The sequence below is a fragment of the Bufo gargarizans genome, chromosome 3, assembly GCF_014858855.1.
Source record: "Bufo gargarizans isolate SCDJY-AF-19 chromosome 3, ASM1485885v1, whole genome shotgun sequence".
In the NCBI taxonomy this organism is placed as follows: Eukaryota; Metazoa; Chordata; class Amphibia; order Anura; family Bufonidae; genus Bufo; species Bufo gargarizans.
This window is the reverse complement of record NC_058082.1, coordinates 286,169,722-286,187,422: the sequence shown is the minus strand read 5'-3', so window position 1 is coordinate 286,187,422 and position 17,701 is coordinate 286,169,722. Positions and strand designations below refer to the sequence as shown.

Sequence of the window (17,701 nt, the reverse complement as noted above, 5' to 3'; positions counted from 1 at the left end):
GATCACTTGGTTGGGAGCAACTGCAGCGTCTCGTGACACGAGGAGCGATTTTGACATTTTTTGACCCTTGAGCCGCACAGGCACATTTTCCTTTTTCCTCCCTTCCCCCCAATTCCCGTTTTTATTCCAGGATTACATCGTCCATTACTAACCATCTGCTGGTAAGTGCTGATATCACACCTCACATACACTACACACAGGGTATGATATGTTCTATTAAATTATATCTTCTGATAATAACAGGCCATAATACATATAAACAATCATGGCTTCTTATCATAAAACTAGTCATAGTAAATCTACAGAAGTTTTACTTTACTGTGGAGGCTGTGGAGAACATTACTATTTCATAGTGAGGGCTAACTACATGTATGTCTCCAGTTCTACATGTGTGCCTGGAGACAAACTGGTGGCCAGTTACTGGTCACTACCTGCTCTATGTATGGGATGAGGGTTTTATGGGGAGATTTATTTATATTGGTGTTTCATGAAGCTGATGGATGTTGGGGTGAGATATGCCATATTTAATAACATGCCTCTTAATAAATCTGCCAGCTATGAGGTGACGTAGATAATTCATGCCAGTTAGTGTACAACCACACATTCAGGTTTCCTGATGCAGTTTTGGTAGCTAAAACCAGGAGTGAATTCAAAAATGAGTAGAAGTCATATCTGTCTTTAATACCATCTCTACTGTGATGATCCACTCCTGATTTTGGCGAACAAATCACCTGACCGCATGGCCGTACCCTCATAGTAAATATGTTAAAGTAAATGTTGACTGAAATCTACTCCAGTCAGGGGCTTAAGTAGAGTTTCGTCTAGGCACATGGACTGCCGCAATGTGCACCTAATTTATGTCGAGGCCTATGCCCCGTCATAAATTTAGCGCATCCTCTGATGGAGCGCAGATATCAGAGACCGGCGTAAAATCCTGATATTTGATAAATGACCACCAATAAGTAAAAAAAAATGTGGAAACACTACAAAAGAATTGCAACTTTTTCCATTTTCAACAGAAAACTGGTGTAACTCAATTTATTAAATACCCCTGTTTCCTGATTACACTGTGTATAGCAGAAAATAATGTAAGTCTTAGGCTGGATTCACATCACGTTTTTCCCATCCGTTTAACATATACAAAAAACGTATACGTTTAACGGATGCCTCAGACTGATGCCATACAATGGCATCCGTTCATCATAGAGTTCCATTGCATGATACAAGAACGTGGTGTGCTGTGTTTTTTGTATCCTTTATTTCAAACATATTTGTCAAACTGAGGCATAAAACGTGATGTGAACCCACCCTTAAAGGAACATTGTTATTCTCCAGAAACTGCAAACATTTCACACAAATTCAGATTTCTCCAACATGAATAGTCTGTAAAATAATGTTCAGGATCTCACTTTTCAAAATATGAGGAAGACCATAACCTGAACACTTTAGGTTCAGCCCCAACATGAGAGGTCTGTTATCTGGATTATAGGACAGAACTGGTGGAGCCCAGCCAGGTCTGTGTCTACACAGCTACAGCAGTACTGTAGCCATATACCTCACTTGACGCTGTAGAAAACCAGTGGATTTAGCAGTGTTGTGCCTAATATTGCTGAGTCTAGTGACTGGCTCAAGCAGTGACGTGGTGTATATAGCACGTCACCTCCACAGTAATGCAAGCAGATACTGGAAGGGAGGATTGGTAAAGTAGTGCTGGAAACAGCATGGGATTAACTGGTGAGAAGAGGATATTTTTTATATTAGCAAATTTATTGGCCACTGGAGAATTTTTACAGTCCGAGAACCCCTTAGACAACTAAATAACAGAATTTAACATTTTTTTAAATTGTTTTTCCAAATACTAATTTAGAGTTTGAACATTCTCTTAATTGATAAGATTTCCAGCAAGATAACCTCCATCTATTATATATATTAAGAGTTCCCAGCAAGATAACCTCCATCTATTATATATATTTTTGTCACATTCTATGATTAATTCCTAAATGTTAGTTAGAATACAGGTTTACATATACAGTACAGACCAAAAGTTTGGACACACCTTCTCATTCAAAGAGTTTTCTTTTTTTTCATGACTATGAAAATTGTAGATTCACACTGAAGGCATCAAAACTATGAATTAACACATGTGGAGTTATATACATAACAAAAAAGTGTGAAACAACTGAAAATATTCTAGGTTCTTCAAAGTAGCCACCTTTTGCTTTGATTACTGCTTTGCACACTCTTGGCATTCTCTTGATGAGCTTCAAGAGGTAGTTACCTGAAATGGTCTTCCAACAGTCTTGAAGGAGTTCCCAGAGATGCTTAGCACTTGTTGGCCCGTTTGCCTTCACTCTGCGGTCCAGCTCACCCCAAACCATCTCGATTGGGTTCAGGTCATCTGGCGCAGCACCCCATAACTCTCCTTCATGGTCAAATAGCCCTTACACAGCCTGGAGGCATTGTCCTGTTGAAAAATAAATGATGGTCCAACTAAACGCAAACCGGATGGAATAGCATGCCGCTGCAAGATGCTGTGGTAGCCATGCTGGTTCAGTATGCCTTCAATTTTGAATAAATCCCCAACAGTGTCACCAGCAAAGCACCCCCACACCATCACACCTCCTCCTCCATGCTTCACGGTGGGAACCAGGCATGTAGATTCCATCCGTTCACCTTTTCTGCATCGCACAAAGACACGGTGGTTGGAACCAAAGATCTCAAATTTGGACTCATCAGACCAAAGCACAGATTTCCACTGGTCTAATGTCCATTCCTTGTGTTCTTTAGCCCAAACAAGTCTCTTCTGCTTGTTGCCTGTCCTTAGCAGTGGTTTCCTAGCAGATATTCTACTATGAAGGCCTGAATTACACAGTCTCCTCTTAACAGTTGTTCTAGAGATGTGTCTGCTGCTAGAACTCTGTGTGGCATTGACCTGGTCTCTAATCTGAGCTGCTGTTAACCTGCGATTTCTGAGGCTGGTGACTCGGATGAACTTATCCTCCGCAGCAGAGGTGACTCTTGCTCTTCCTTTCCTGGGGCGGTCCGCATGTGAGCCAGTTTCTTTGTAGCGCTTGATGGTTTTTGTGACTGCACTTGGGGACACTTTTAAAGTTTTCCCAATTTTTCGGACTGACTGACCTTCATTTATTAAAGTAATGATGGCCACTCGTTTTTCTTTACTTAGCTGCTTTTTTCTTGCCATAATACAAATTCTAACAGTCTATTCAGTAGGACTATCAGCTGTGTATCCACCTGACTTCTCCACAACGCAACTGATGGTCCCAACCCCATTTATAAGGCAAGAAATCCCACTTATTAAACCTGACAGGGCACACCTGTGAAGTGAAAACCATTTCAGGTGACTACCTCTTGAAGCTCATCAAGAGAATGCCAAGAGTGTGCAAAGCAGTAATCAAAGCAAAAGGTGGCTACTTTGAAGAACCTAGAATATGACATATTTTCAGTTGTTTCACACTTTTTTGTTATGTATATAATTCCACATGTGTTAATTCATAGTTTTGATGCCTTCAGTGTGAATCTACAATTTTCATAGTCATGAAAATAAAGAAAACTCTTTGAATGAGAAGTTGTGTCCAAACTTTTGGTCTGTACTGTATCTTTTTTACTATTTCTGTATTCAGGAGCCAGCCATGTAAGACTATCTGGGGAGAAGACATGGAGCACTTGTTAGAAGAGGAAGGGATCTATGATGTCTCCACCATGATGGCATCAGCCCTGCTGGCCTGTTTTGCCAATAATGTCAGTTTTAGTGTCTTTTAACTGTTGATTTGACCTATTTATTCGTGGCCTTATAGAGATAATTGATCCTAGTTCCAGCGATCTGTTTAAGAACAGAGGGTCTCTTCCTCATTGTTCTGTTCAGCTGTGGACCGGAAATTTGCTGTCCCAACTCTCATCACATGGACCGCTGCCATCATTGGCTTCAGTGGTCATGTGCAGCTTTGGAAAATGTCACAGTTGAGGCCAGTGAATGGATACAGCAGTGCATATGTTTATGGGATGTATAACCTTCAGCCCAAAAGGGACCAGAAGCAGCGGGGATGAGCGCCAGTGACTAGGAAAGTGACTGGTGAGTCTGGTTAGGCCCTGCATTTCAAAGTACGAAAAAAGGATTGTTGAGGGATATTAAACCTTCTTGTAGTAGAAACCTAGAAAACTTTAGCCTTTACACACATGGGACAATCTTCTATCTGACAAGACAACAGAACAGCAGAAACGTCTGAGGCAGATTGAGAAAGGTGAGACCCTAAAACACAGCAATGCTTGACAGAACATGTACTTCCATAGAGGATAGAAGAGAGATGATGGAACACTTAGATATGGAACCCCATAGAAGGGAATTGGGGTGGCTGGGTGACATCCAAAGCTTCTCTGTTGACCATTTATTGGGTTAAATTTGTTTAATAATTACAATATCCTTGTACTAGTAAACTAATATACAAGCTAAGCACAACCTCTTCTATTGTAGCCTCCACCACTGTACATCATGGAGCACCTGAGGACAGCTGAGGACCATGTAAGTGATATCAGAAGAAAATCTGATTATTACACAGAGCATCTGTAAAGGCTTCCATTTATATTTATCGGATAAAAGACTAAACCGAAAAGCTAAAGCAGAGTCATTCCCATCACTACTTATACCAGATAAGAACTGTCTTCTCTATGTAACTAAGAACTAGGTGACTCTCTCCACACTAGGGCTACATCAGGCATGCTCAACCTGCGGCCCTCCAGCTGTTGCAAAACTACAACTCCCAGAATGCCTGAGCAGCCTACACCTATCAGCCTACAGCAGGGCATGGTGGGAGTTGTAGTTTTACAACAGCTGGAAGGCCGCAGGTTGAGCATTCCTGGGCTACATGAACGTAATATGGTGTATTTCTAGCCTACTGTAAGTTGTACAATGAGTGAACTGTCGAGAATCTAATATAAAATGTCTGTTACATACCAAAATTCTACACAGACTAAATTCTCCCAAATCTGTGTATTGTTGTGCTAAAACTGCTATGTTATTCTTCAAGTTCTTCAGGAACCTACAAGTGGAGGAGTTCACCATGGAGAAGGTAAAAGCCTCCAAGATTATAAAGTCTTCCTAACCTTGGACAACACATTGTAATCTCTACAGGGCGCAGAATAGGGTTAATACCATGAGTGATGTGTAGTTCAATTTCACCTCCCATTTATAATTCTTCAATGAAACTTGACCTCTGCTGTTCCAATCATTTCTATAGGCACAGTACACTAGACTAAAAAGAGATATAATGAGAAGCTCTCCTGGCATTTTCTGAATATTGCTAATAATATACACGTATATATAGACTGAACCATACATGAGACATGGGAATGTCATTCCCCTGGAGCCAGATTTCTATCATGCACATAGTCTGCTTTATGGATGTGACATAACACCGTTGATCCAAATACATAACTACATGTGACGAGGTTTCAGTGCAGATTTTGTGCAGAAAACCGTGCCAAATCTGCTCTGAAACCGCCTTCCACTGTTTTTAATCGGAGACTGCGAAACAGTTCATCCAGCTGAGGATTTTTCACGTGTGGTTTTCCAGATAGTGCCAATAGCGTACATGTCCATTTTTGGCGCAGTTACTGTGCAAACACCTCGGGAGGCCAAGGCAGGAGCATGCTCTCGATTTAGCTCCATTCATTGATGCTCAAATTAGAGCTCGGACTACACCATTCAAAATGAAAACCTATGCCAGAAACCACAGCGGTTTCCACTGTGGGATATCTGTCAGATTTGGGCCCGGTCAAAATTAATTGTGTGAACATACCCTTAGCTGTTTTACTATAGAGAAGAGAACTCCTTATAACCAGGGTTTTTATGAAATTCTGTAAATGTGTACTAGATTAAAGTGACACTAATCTACCTTTATCATATTCAACATTGTAAACAGATGAGAGACATTGGACTGAGGATCACGGAGCACTATGTAAGTCACCACAGCAGACCATCAGACCAGATAATAGGACATCTATTAGGTTATCCATTCCTATGTATCAGATGAAAAGCCCATAACGGCATAATGTACATTTTTACTTTTCTAAGGCTGAAGATCCTGAAGACGACACTGAGGACGGGGTAAGAGCCTCAATTACTCTACAGACTCAGCTATGTGAATAAAAGTGATGATTGATGATGCTGCTGATTCCATATATGACTGAGCAGATACCTGTCAGACACCATTCTATCATCCATAATTCACGTGCAACATAAGAATATAATCCAGCGGCACTCACCAATCTGGCCAGAGGAAGTGCTTTGTGCGCAAAATAGCCGTTGCTGCTTACAGTTTGTTTGGTTGCACTGTATCATGTCTGCTCCTGACCCGTGGTGAATAAAGTAAATGAAAACATCGATTGGTGAGTGCCGCTGGATTATTTTCTTATGTTGCACGTGAATTATGAATGCCTGACACCAGCTGAGCTTCGCCTGACCAGGGGATACGCTGAACACTGTCCATAGCTGTACTTGAAGGAAGAAGCGGGGTTATGTGCAGTGCCATCGGATCTGTTGTCTAACTCCATTGATTCTATCATCCATCAATACATCCCAACACTACATGAGCTGGGTCCTTAAAGGGGTTTTTCCACAAAAAATATTCTACTGTTTTGAAACCAGCACCTGGATTTGAATTCTTTTGTAATTGCATGTAATTAAAAAATTTGTATAGTCACTGAGTTACTCAAGGAAACTTATCTGTGTAGCACCACCTGCTGTTTTTCTTTTTCTTTTTTCTTTGTCCTGCTCACTGAGAAGGCCACACATGCTCAGTTCCATCCTTCATCTGCCTCCTGAGCTGTGATAGGGAGAGCTGAGACACGCCCCCTGAGCTGCAACAGAAAAGACCCTCCCCTTGAACTGTCGGCTTGTTATAAATCTAGCAGAACAATGAATGTGGAGATTTCTGGATCCATGTGAGGTTCAGGGCTGGTTCTAGCTATGTTAGAAAGAGGTTGTCCTGTACTATATGATCTCTGATTTTCATTTTTTGCATTAGTCATGGGACAACCCCTTTAATTCTAGAGAACCCTATATAAAGCAGGATTTCTGTGATTCCTCTAGAATAAATTGTAATCCTCATTTATAAAGATCATCATTGATAAATAACATAAATAATTATTACCTGTTCTATTGTAGCCGATCTACATGAAGCTAGATGAGGGCATGAGGATCCCGTGTGATATAAGTAATCTCAGCAGTTCATGAAATTCCACAACTTCTCTTTGTATTACACTGAAATTACATTATTTACACCACAATTAAAGGTTTATGTGAGATTAGAAGAAAGGTCAATTTTTTTTTCAGAAGCAGCTCCACTCTTAGACCGAATGCCCACGACAGTGCTCCGCAGCCGAGAGCGGTCCGTGGTATGCCGGGCTGGATTCCTTTTCAGAACAGGAATCCAGCCCGGCATACCACAAACCACTCTCGGCCGCGGAACACAGTCATGTGCATTCGGCCTTATCCATGGGCTGTGTCTAGTATTGCTCTACATAGTATACAAGTATACATTTATATGCAATATAAGACCACATGCTCATTCTGGAAAAAAAAAAGACCTTTTCTGGTAATTTTGCATATCCCGTGGTTTTACAGCTGCACGACCAAAATATGTCTAGAAGCACTATTCTAATATACCAGGATCCCTGTAAAAAAGGAGTGATTAGGAAAACTACCTTATGTCAACAGCCAGTGTACTTACCTGTAGTGACCAGTAAGCCTCTAGAATTATTACACATTCATCTGCAGATTATTCAGTCTTTAATGCAACATCCTTGTCTCCACAGGAACCAGCGATGGACACTAGACCTGAAGAAGCAGCAGAAGAGGAGGAGGAGGAAACATCTAGCTGCGCCTGGTCCTGCATTTCAACAAGAAGGATCATCAGAGGAGTAAGGGCCAGGATTGCCTCCTTCTTTAACAGAGTATTTGGGTAAGTTAAGGTAAGTATAAGAATGGTAAGTATATGGTAAGTATAGTCTAAGAATAGCCATAAAAAAATTAAGAATTAGTTACGGAAATAAAATAGGAAAATAAGATGTTTCTTTAACAAAGTATTTGGATAAGTTAAGGTGAATATAAATAAGAGGGGTAAGTACAATTTAGGTATAGTCATAAAAAAAAAGTTGAACTATTTAAGAAGTTATAGCATAAAAATTAAATCTTAGGTATAACATATACAGATGTAGCAGATCTGAACCTGAGTGTAATATCAAGACACAAAAGCCACTGAAAGCCAGTGAAAAGTCAAATAATCTTTTTCATATTGTTAATGTGTTAAAATCATTACATATGTATATGTTAAAATAATAAAAGGTATATAAGATATAAGGTATATATACAAGACATATAGTGAGATAGAGAATAGAAAAATATATGTCATGAGACACTACATGACAGGTATAATATATAACACGTATAAGATAATAGAAGATATGAGCAGAGTATATTAACCACCACACAGCGGTAGGAGGAGTTGTTGAGTGAGACGTCCTATTCATGCCACACTTAGGGAAGGCGGTCTGGCTACCGCACCCGGCAGTAATCACCTTCCACACCCAGTTGCCAATGGTTGTATGATTTTGTGGGTAACAAATGAGGAGAGCTGGCCCCCATAGATTGGCTGTGATTCAGCCACATGTGGCAGCGGACCATCTGTTCTTACCCTCACACAGTGCGGCCCCAGAAACATCATTAAATGTGAGCATGGGGAAAGGTAAACCCTGATGTTTTCTAAGGTCCTTTACTTGTAATTCGGGATCAATGACTCATTGCTGTACTTTGCAAAAGAATAACAAAATATATATAAAATAATAATATAGATAATATAGGACAGAAGATAAGTCAGCTATGAGGGATAAGATAATAACAGTGGCAGCACAAGTCCTGAGAAGATCGGTCCACTATATGGAGGAGTAGGTGGTGAGGGAGACATCCCATTCACACAACCCAGCTACAGAGACATCATGGGGTCCAGACATTCAGAAATGTATCCGGGGTAATTCACAGAGAGAAAGGGTCTTATCATCAGTGGGAAAATGTAAGGGCTCTGTGGTTTAGCAGGAAAACGTAAAGGGCTATTTATTTCCCAATATTTATGGCATATACCCCAGGACATTCCATCATGCCTGATATGTGCTGGTACCATCTCTAAGAACCTCTCCCATGAGAAGACCCGACGTCCATTTCTGGATTCACACAAACATGGGCACAGATGCATTCACTTCTAAGCAGACAGTGTTAATGGGGGGAAAAGTGGTCTTTCTGTTTCTGCCGGGGTAGCGTCCTAGAGGTGTGACGGACTACACATTTAAGAAGGATAAAACAACAGATGCTAAACTCTACTAACAAGTCCCACAGGACATGCAGGCTGAAGAAACCCTAGACTCAGAACCAGTACAATTACCCAAAAGACTCCTCCACACACAACATGTTTGTGGCTTTTTATGGGTTTGTAGAGAAACAATACAATTGTAAGGAAAAAAAATACCAAAAACGCGTAGTTTCCAGTGCATGTCTTTGTTTTTATTTTATTTAAAAAGTAAGCTTAAAAAACACTGCCCTTTTTTTTCTAATAACTTTGTGTGTGAAACCACCCAATAGCTGCTAAACAAGGGGATAGGTCTAATGATAGAGCATATATATTATATAGGTATATCATAGGCGTAATATCAATACAAAACTACAAACTATAAGATAGATGAGAATAAGTTACTAATTAAAATAAAAAAGACAAGTAGAATAGAGAGTGCTGTTGCTTTAGAATTAGAAAGCTGTGAAGCGATTGGGATACAATGACATCTAATTGCGGGTATTAGTTTTTCTTCCTTAATTGTCTGAAAAAAAGTCCTTCTATATTGGTATAGACTCTTGGTATAGACTTTTTTTCCGACAATTAAGGTAGAAAAACTAATAGCCGCAATTAGATGTTATTCTATCCCAATCGCTTCACAGCTTTCTAATTCTAAGGCAACAGCGCCACCTACTGAACACAAGTTAAAAGACCATTACCCTGCAAATATTAACAGATGGAAAAATCCCTATGAAGGGGATATTTTAGGAATTTACTCTTTTTACAAATTAATAATCCATTTTTATATTTCTAGTATTTTTCTTATATTTAATTTTTTATTATCTTTTTGTTTGTTTTGTATTTGAAGGTTTACATTCAAAGAAATAGGTTTAATTAATTAATTTTTACAGCATTTTCTATAGTAATTTTTAGTACAACTATAATTGTACCTATTGACGATGCGCATGACGGTTTTTATTTAGGATTCTAGCAAATAAAGTTATATTGCACCAAGATCCATTTTTATTGTTATATTGAACTACTTAAACATATTGTGATTAATATATACATGATGCAACACGTGACATGTCGTGACTGGAACAATGGCAGAAAATCCAACACTGGTTTTGGTAGAAGGCTGACCATAATGTAAGTCACTCATGACTTACCTGAGACTTGTCTGTAATTTGGTGGTGTTTTTACAGCCAAACCTTAGCTCTAAGACAGTTGTCCAACAGCGACACACGACTTCTGAGACTTGCTGTCACACAACATATATCACCGCGTAGCCCCAACCTGAACTGTCTATTCGGCCATCTGTCTAACAATACAGTCCATGGAAGAAGATCGGGAACCTGAGATGAGTAATCATGAAGGACGGGGATAACCAGAATCACATCTAGGCAGAGGTACATATCCCTTCTCTCCTTCTACATTCCACCCCCAGATTAGAGCCTCTTCAATAAGAGTTTAAAGGTTACCTGTCACTGGGATTTGGGGTATAGAGCTGAGGACATAGGTTGCTAGATGGCCACTAGCACATCCGCAATACCCAGTCCCCATAGCTCTGTGTGCTTTTATTGTGTGAAAAAAACGATATGATACATATTCAAATTAACATAAAAGAGTCATATCTTACTTATGTGACCAGAGAAGAGTCATATTTTCAAGCTCTGACTCATCTCAGGTTAATTTGCTTATGTATCAAATCGTTTTTTTTTTTACACAATAAAAGCACACAGAGCTATGGGGACTGGGTATTGCGGATGTGGCTAGCGGCCATCTAGCAACCCATGTCCTCAGCTCTATACCCAAAATCCAGGTGACAGGTTCCCTTTAAGGATATAAGACTCACACCCCGGAGATCTATCCATGAGCTGCTGCCATGTGGGCATCCAGTATAACATCAGTTCTTTTCCTCAGCTGTACATGTGGTTTGCGTCCCATGGTGAGTGGTACACATGGGGTGCCAACTGAAACCCAGGAAGGAGTCTTACACCAGGGGTGTCTGAGGGTCACAGTGTGAAATTGTGCTACTTCAAGGGGCCACATCAAAATTTTAGATGGCCAAAACAGAAGGAGCTTACAGACCTATAGACCTGTCCAGTCTGAACACTCTAGATCAGGCATGCTCAACCTGCGGCCCTCCAGATGTTGCAAAACTACAACTCCCATCATTCCCTGACAGCCTACAGCTATCATCCTACAGAAGGGCATCATGGGAGTTGTAGTTTTAAAAAAGCTGGCGAGCCACAGGTTGAGCATCCCTGCTCTAGATGGTACAATAATTTATTAGGGGGTCAAGAACTCTGTCTGCACTATTATTAATGGGGGCATTCTACCTGCACTATTATTAATGGGGGCACTCTGTCTGCACCATTAATAATAGGGGGCACTCTGTCTGCACTATTCATAATAGGGGGCAATCTGTCTGCACTATTCATAATAGGGGCAATATGTCTGCACCATTAATAATAGGGGGCACTCTGTCTGCACTATTCATAATAGGGGGCAATCTGTCTGCACCATTAATAATAGAGGAACGCTATCTACACTATTAATAATAGGGGCACTCTGTCTGCACCATTAATAATAGGGGGCACTCTGCCTGCACCATTAATAATAGGGGGCACTCTGCCTGCACTATTAATAATAGGGGGCACTCTGCCTGCACTATTAATAATAGGGGGCACTCTGCCTGCACTATTAATAATAGGGGGCACTCTGCCTGCACTATTAATAATAGGGGGCACTCTGCCTGCACTATTAATAATAGGGGGCACTCTACCTGCACCATTAATAATAGGGGGGCACTCTGTCTGCACCATTAATAATAGGTGGCACTCTGTCTGCACTACTAATAATAGGGGGCACTCTGCACTATTCATAATAGGGGGCAATCTGTCTGCACCATTAATAATAGAGAAACGCTATCTACACTATTAATAATAGGGGCACTCTGCACCATTAATAATAGGGGGCACTCTGCCTGCACTATTCATAATAGGGGGCACTCTGTCTGCACTATTCATAATAGGGGGCACTCTGCCTGCACTATTCATAATAGGGGGCACTCTGCCTGCACTATTCATAATAGGGGGCACTCTGCCTGCACTATTAATAATAGGGGCACTCTGTCTGCACTGCTATTAATAGGGACACTCTGTCTGCACTATTCATAATAGGGGGCACTCTGCACTATTCATAATAGGGGGCAATCTGTCTGCACTGTTATTAATAGGGGCACTCAGCCTGCACTATTCATAATAGGGGGCACTCTGTCTGCACTGTTATTAATAGGGGCACTCTGCACTATTCATAATAGGGGGCAATCTGTTTGCACTGTTATTAATAGGGGCACTCAGCCTGCACTATTCATAATAGGGGGCACTCTGTCTGCCCTATTAATAATAGGGGGCACTCTGTCTTCACCATTAATAATAGGGGGCACTTTGTCTGCACCATTAATAATAGGGGGTACTCTGCCTGCACCATTAATCATAGGGGGCACTCTGCACCATTAATAATAGGGGGCACTCTTAATAGGGGGCACTATTCATAATAGGGGGAAATCTGTCTGCACCATTAATAATCTGTCTGCACTGCTATTAATAGGGGCACTCTACCTGCACTATTCATAATAGGGGGCACTCTGTCTGCCCTATTAATAATAGGGGGCACTCTGTCTTCATGTCACAACCAGACATCTGAGAAGCTCTGACAGAAGCCTTTCAGAACCTCCTCCTTGAGCTTTCTTTGTTTTGGTTTTCAGTTCCTCATCTCGTTAGCCTCTCTCAGCTGTCATGTAGTTGGACTGATTGCATCCCTTTAAATTCCTCCCCATAATGCATTAGTGTGCGGTTTATACAACTTCCTGGAGTGTGTGTGCATGCTGATCCTATTTCCCAGTCTTCTACAAGATAAGTGTTGTACATTCATTTGTGATTTTATGTTTGCTGGATCCCAGGTGACCCTGACTCCCTCCGTGTCTAGTGTAGGGAGCCGGTGGTCGTGTCCCCTCACTATTGTAGGGTGTTCAGGTGTTATATAGTCGAGGTACGAGGATATGCGATCATCCAACATTGGGGTGTTCGCATAGGCTGAGCAGTCAGGGAGAGTGCCAGGTCTTATGCAGGGGTCTCCCTTTTGTTCCTTAGTTTTGGATCCAGTGAGTCATATATTCATTTTGCATTGTCTTGTTTCCTGTACACATTCCGTGACATTATAAACCGCCAAAACCGTCTCAAGCATGGATCCGGTTTCACTTTTGACTGAACGCTTCCAGGGTCTTTCATTGGAGGTAGCTGATCTCCGTAAGACTCTTTCTCAGTTTCTAGTGACCGGTTCAGCTTGCGTTCATGGAGTTTGTTCTGAGCCTAAGATCTCGCTCCCGGATACCTTCTCCGGGGGTAGTGAGAATTTTGTGCGTTTCAGAGAGGCTTGCAAGCTCCATTTTCGCCTTCTTCCCCATTCCTCTGGTGATGAGGAACGGAGGGTGGGGATCATTATATCGCTGCTCAGGGGTAACGCTCAGTCGTGAGCCTTTTCGCTGCCGATGGGGGCACGGCCCCTCCGTTCAGTGGATGAATTATTTTTAGCCCTGGGTCAGATATATGATGATCCGGATCGTGTTGCTTTGGCTGAGTCTAGACTACGTCTGTTATGCCAGGGTAAACAATCCGCAGAGATATACTGCTCAGAATTTCGGAGATGGGCAGCTGATACTGGTTGGAATGATGCTGCACTCCGAAGTCATTTGTCCCATGGTCTTTCAGAGGGATTGAAAGATGCATTTGCCTTTCATGAGAGGCCTATCTCCTTGGACTCTGCTATGTCTCAGGCCGTTCATATTGACAGGCGTCTTAGAGAGAGAGGAGAGGTCTCTCCTTCCTGTCATACTCATTCCCCGGACACTGCAGCGGTCTCATTCTGTGTGCAGGGGTCTCAGTCGCTGTCAGCCCCTTCTGAGCTGGAGCCCATGCAGCTGGGGTTGATTGCCTCTGACAATAGAAGATTCAGCCCGCATGGGAAGGTTTGTTTTTGTTGTGGAGGTATAAATCATTTGGCAAATGTTTGTCCCTCTAGGAGATTCAGGCAGTTTTCTGGGAGTAATAAAGAAACAAAAAGGAAAAAATCTTTTAAAAATGTTCCATCTGTTACTATTGGCAGGGTTGAGGCGGAAATTGAAGGTTTTCCGTTTGCTTGTAGTTCCCATTTTGTCCTGCCTGCCAGGGTGGCGCTAGAGAGCAAGAACATTTTTTGTGAGATTTTTGTAGATGTAGTGGAGCAGCTGTCAATCTCATTGATAATCATTTTGCGATAACTCATGGTTTCCAGGTATGCACTTTGGGAAAGTATATTCCTGTTTTTGCTATTGATTCCGCTCCACTTTCTCAGAAATCATTAAAGGGCATAGTTCACAATATTCGTTTAATTGTGAGTGATGCTCATGTTGAGGATGTGTCATGTTTCGTCCTTAGCGGATTACCTACTCCTCTTGTGTTGGGGCTACCCTGGCTCACTAAACATAACCCCACCATTGATTGGCAAGCGAGGCAAATAAATGGTTGGAGTGACTTTTGCAGAGAGAATTGCCTCACGACATCTGTTTCTGAGGTTTCTACTAAGACTGTACCACCTTTTCTCTCAGAATTTTCGGATGTCTTCTCTGAGAGTGGAGTTCAGGATTTGCCCCCGCACAGGGAGTACGATTGCCCTATTAATCTCATCCCAGGCGCCAAGCTGCCTAAATCTTGTTTATACAATCTTTCCCAACCTGAAAGGGTCGCTATGCGTGCTTATATCTCTGAGAGTCTGAGAAAAGGACACATACGACCCTCGAAGTCACCTGTTGCCGCTGTTTTTTTCTTTGTTAAGAAAAAAGATGGTTCTTTAAGACCTTGTCCTGATTTCAGGGAGCTGAACAGTATCACTATTCGTGACCCTTATCCGCTTCCTCTGATCCCGGACCTGTTTAACCAGATTGTTGGGGCTAAAGTCTTTTCCAAATTAGATCTAAGAGGGGCATACAACCTGGTCAGGGTCAGAGAAGGAGACGAATGGAAGACGGCCTTCAATACCCCTGAGGGCCATTTTGAGAATTTGGTTATGCCTTTTGGTTTGATGAATGCCCCGTTTTTCAGCATTTCGTCAACAGCATTTTTTATCATTTAATGGGAAAATTTGTATTAGTGTATTTGGATGACATTTTGATTTTTTTTCTCCTGATTTCAAAACTCATAAGGAACACTTACGTCAGGTCTTGCTCATCCTGTGGGAGAATAAATTATACGCGAAACTGGAAAGATTTGTGTTTGCGGTTCCAGAAATTCAATTTCTGGGGTTTCTTATCGCTTCTCGGCCTTTTGGCTAAGATCAAGTGTAGTATCTGTTCTTATTAGTCTGCCTTTTCTTGCCGGCCCAGGTCCTTGTGGGTACCCCCTGCACTCTGCCTTTGAGCATCGTTGATTAAATTTAGCTTCAGCTCACTGCTGCTATTGGGTGTAGGGCTATTCCCCAGGGAACAAGAGTGCTCTGGTCTCCGACCTCCTCTTGGCCTGTGGCTTAATAGTCTTGGTGTACGACGTTAGACAGTGCTTACTTGGATCTCGACAGCCCGAATACGACGCCTGGAAGAACGTCTCCGACTGCGATTCAGGAGAAGACTTTACGAAGACTCGACGAGGAACCCCGATGACGAGGACTGAAGACTCCGGCCTGAAGACTCCGGCCTCGGGGAACCCCAACGAGGAAAAGAGGCTCAGCAAAGCCCTCCCCCGGAAGAAGCTCCGCCCTTCCCCGAAAGAAGCTCCGCCCAGCAAGAAGACGTTTCTGGGAGACGAAGGCAGGAAGAAGGAAGAAGCCATGGCCTCAACCTCAACCGTCAAGCCTCCCAAGAACAAGACCAAGACCAAGAAGCCCACCACAGAAGGAAGAAAGGCCACAGAAGAAGCCCTCCAGGCCCCTTCAGCCTCCACTTCATTGGCTACTGACCCGGCTACGCCCGGTTCCCCTCCGAAACAACGGGAAGGCCATAAGCCCGGCCCTGGCTCCCCTCCCCTGGAGCCCTGGATTAGGCAGACGGTTGTCCTGAAGTTGAAGGAGGCGGACGGGAGAGTGCCGGACATGAGCCAGGATGTGTCTGGCAAAAAGATGGTCCTGGAACAGGGGTTTGCGAAGCCAGAAGTGGTATCCATCCATGCATTCTTCACAGGGGTGTTCTGGATCAATTTTGCTTCCGTGGCCATCTGCAAAAGGTACTGGGAGATGGTGAAAGCAGCGAGACCGGAATCCCCTTTCATGCGCTTCGTGGGCAGCTGCGGTCTGGCCACCCACGTCTACAAGGACTGCCCGACGAGGGAGCGCACCTGGGCAGCCGTTGCAGCCAGAGCCCTGGCCAACGGGAACTCCACCCCAGCCCCGACTCTGGTGGCGACCAAACCCAAGGCGAAACCACCAAGGAAGGAGGGTTAGCAGACACCTGCCCTAAACCATGCTCCCGTCCCCCCCCCTCTCCCGCCCCCCCTCCCGCCCCGTCATCACCACCACTGAGGATTCTCAAATCCAACTGCCCATTACCTCAGTCGTCACACAACCATCTGGCCAGGGAGTGGTCCCACGGCCCCTCCTACTGGTCCGGTGGTGGCGACTGCAAGTCGGCCGGGCTTGCCATCCTCCTCAGGGGAAACGCGTTCACACTTGACTCCGTCCAGGAGCTCGTCTGTGGCAGACTACTTGTCGTAGACGGCTCCTGGGCGGGAGAGCCGGTTAGGCTCATCAATGTGTACGCCTCCCCTGACAAGAATGAGCAACTGGAGCTTTTCCAGGCCCTCCGGCTGCAACTCGCTACCACCAGGACCGTAGTGATGGCCGGGGATTTCAACTGCCCGATCGAAGAGGACAGAAAAAGCTCCAGCACTACAAGCAGGCTCGACGTCACTTCCAAGCTGCTCATTGAGATGGTGACCGAAGCATCCTTACAGGACGTTGTGGGATCCATGGGGAAAGGCTCCATTAACTATACGTGGTGCCGACCCAATGGCTCGCTCCGGATTGACTTTGTGTTCACCTCTCGGGCAGTCAGGCGGTGTGGGCACTCTATGGTCCCTTGCTTCTTCTCCGATCACAGGGCCATTCAGGTCCAGTGTACCCTAGGCACCGGGTTTCCCCCGGCCGAGGGTCCTGGAAACTGAACTGCGCCCTGCTGAATCGCGAGGACGTGCTTGCGGAACTTAGAGAGGTCTACACAGCCTGGCGGAATGTCAAATGCTTGTTTCAACGGACTAGCGACTGGTGGGAGTATGTTAAAGTCCAGTTTCGTTGTTTCTTTCAGGATAAGCAATAACATCAGGCGTGTGAGAAGAAGA

General features: G+C 43.3%; 1 pseudogene; it reads left to right on the top strand.

Annotated features, from left to right (window-relative positions):
* Positions 1 to 15,684: 15,684 nt before the first annotated feature.
* On the top strand, positions 15,685 to 15,886 carry LOC122933573 (annotated as a pseudogene).
* The last annotated feature ends 1,815 nt before the right edge of the window (positions 15,887 to 17,701 follow it).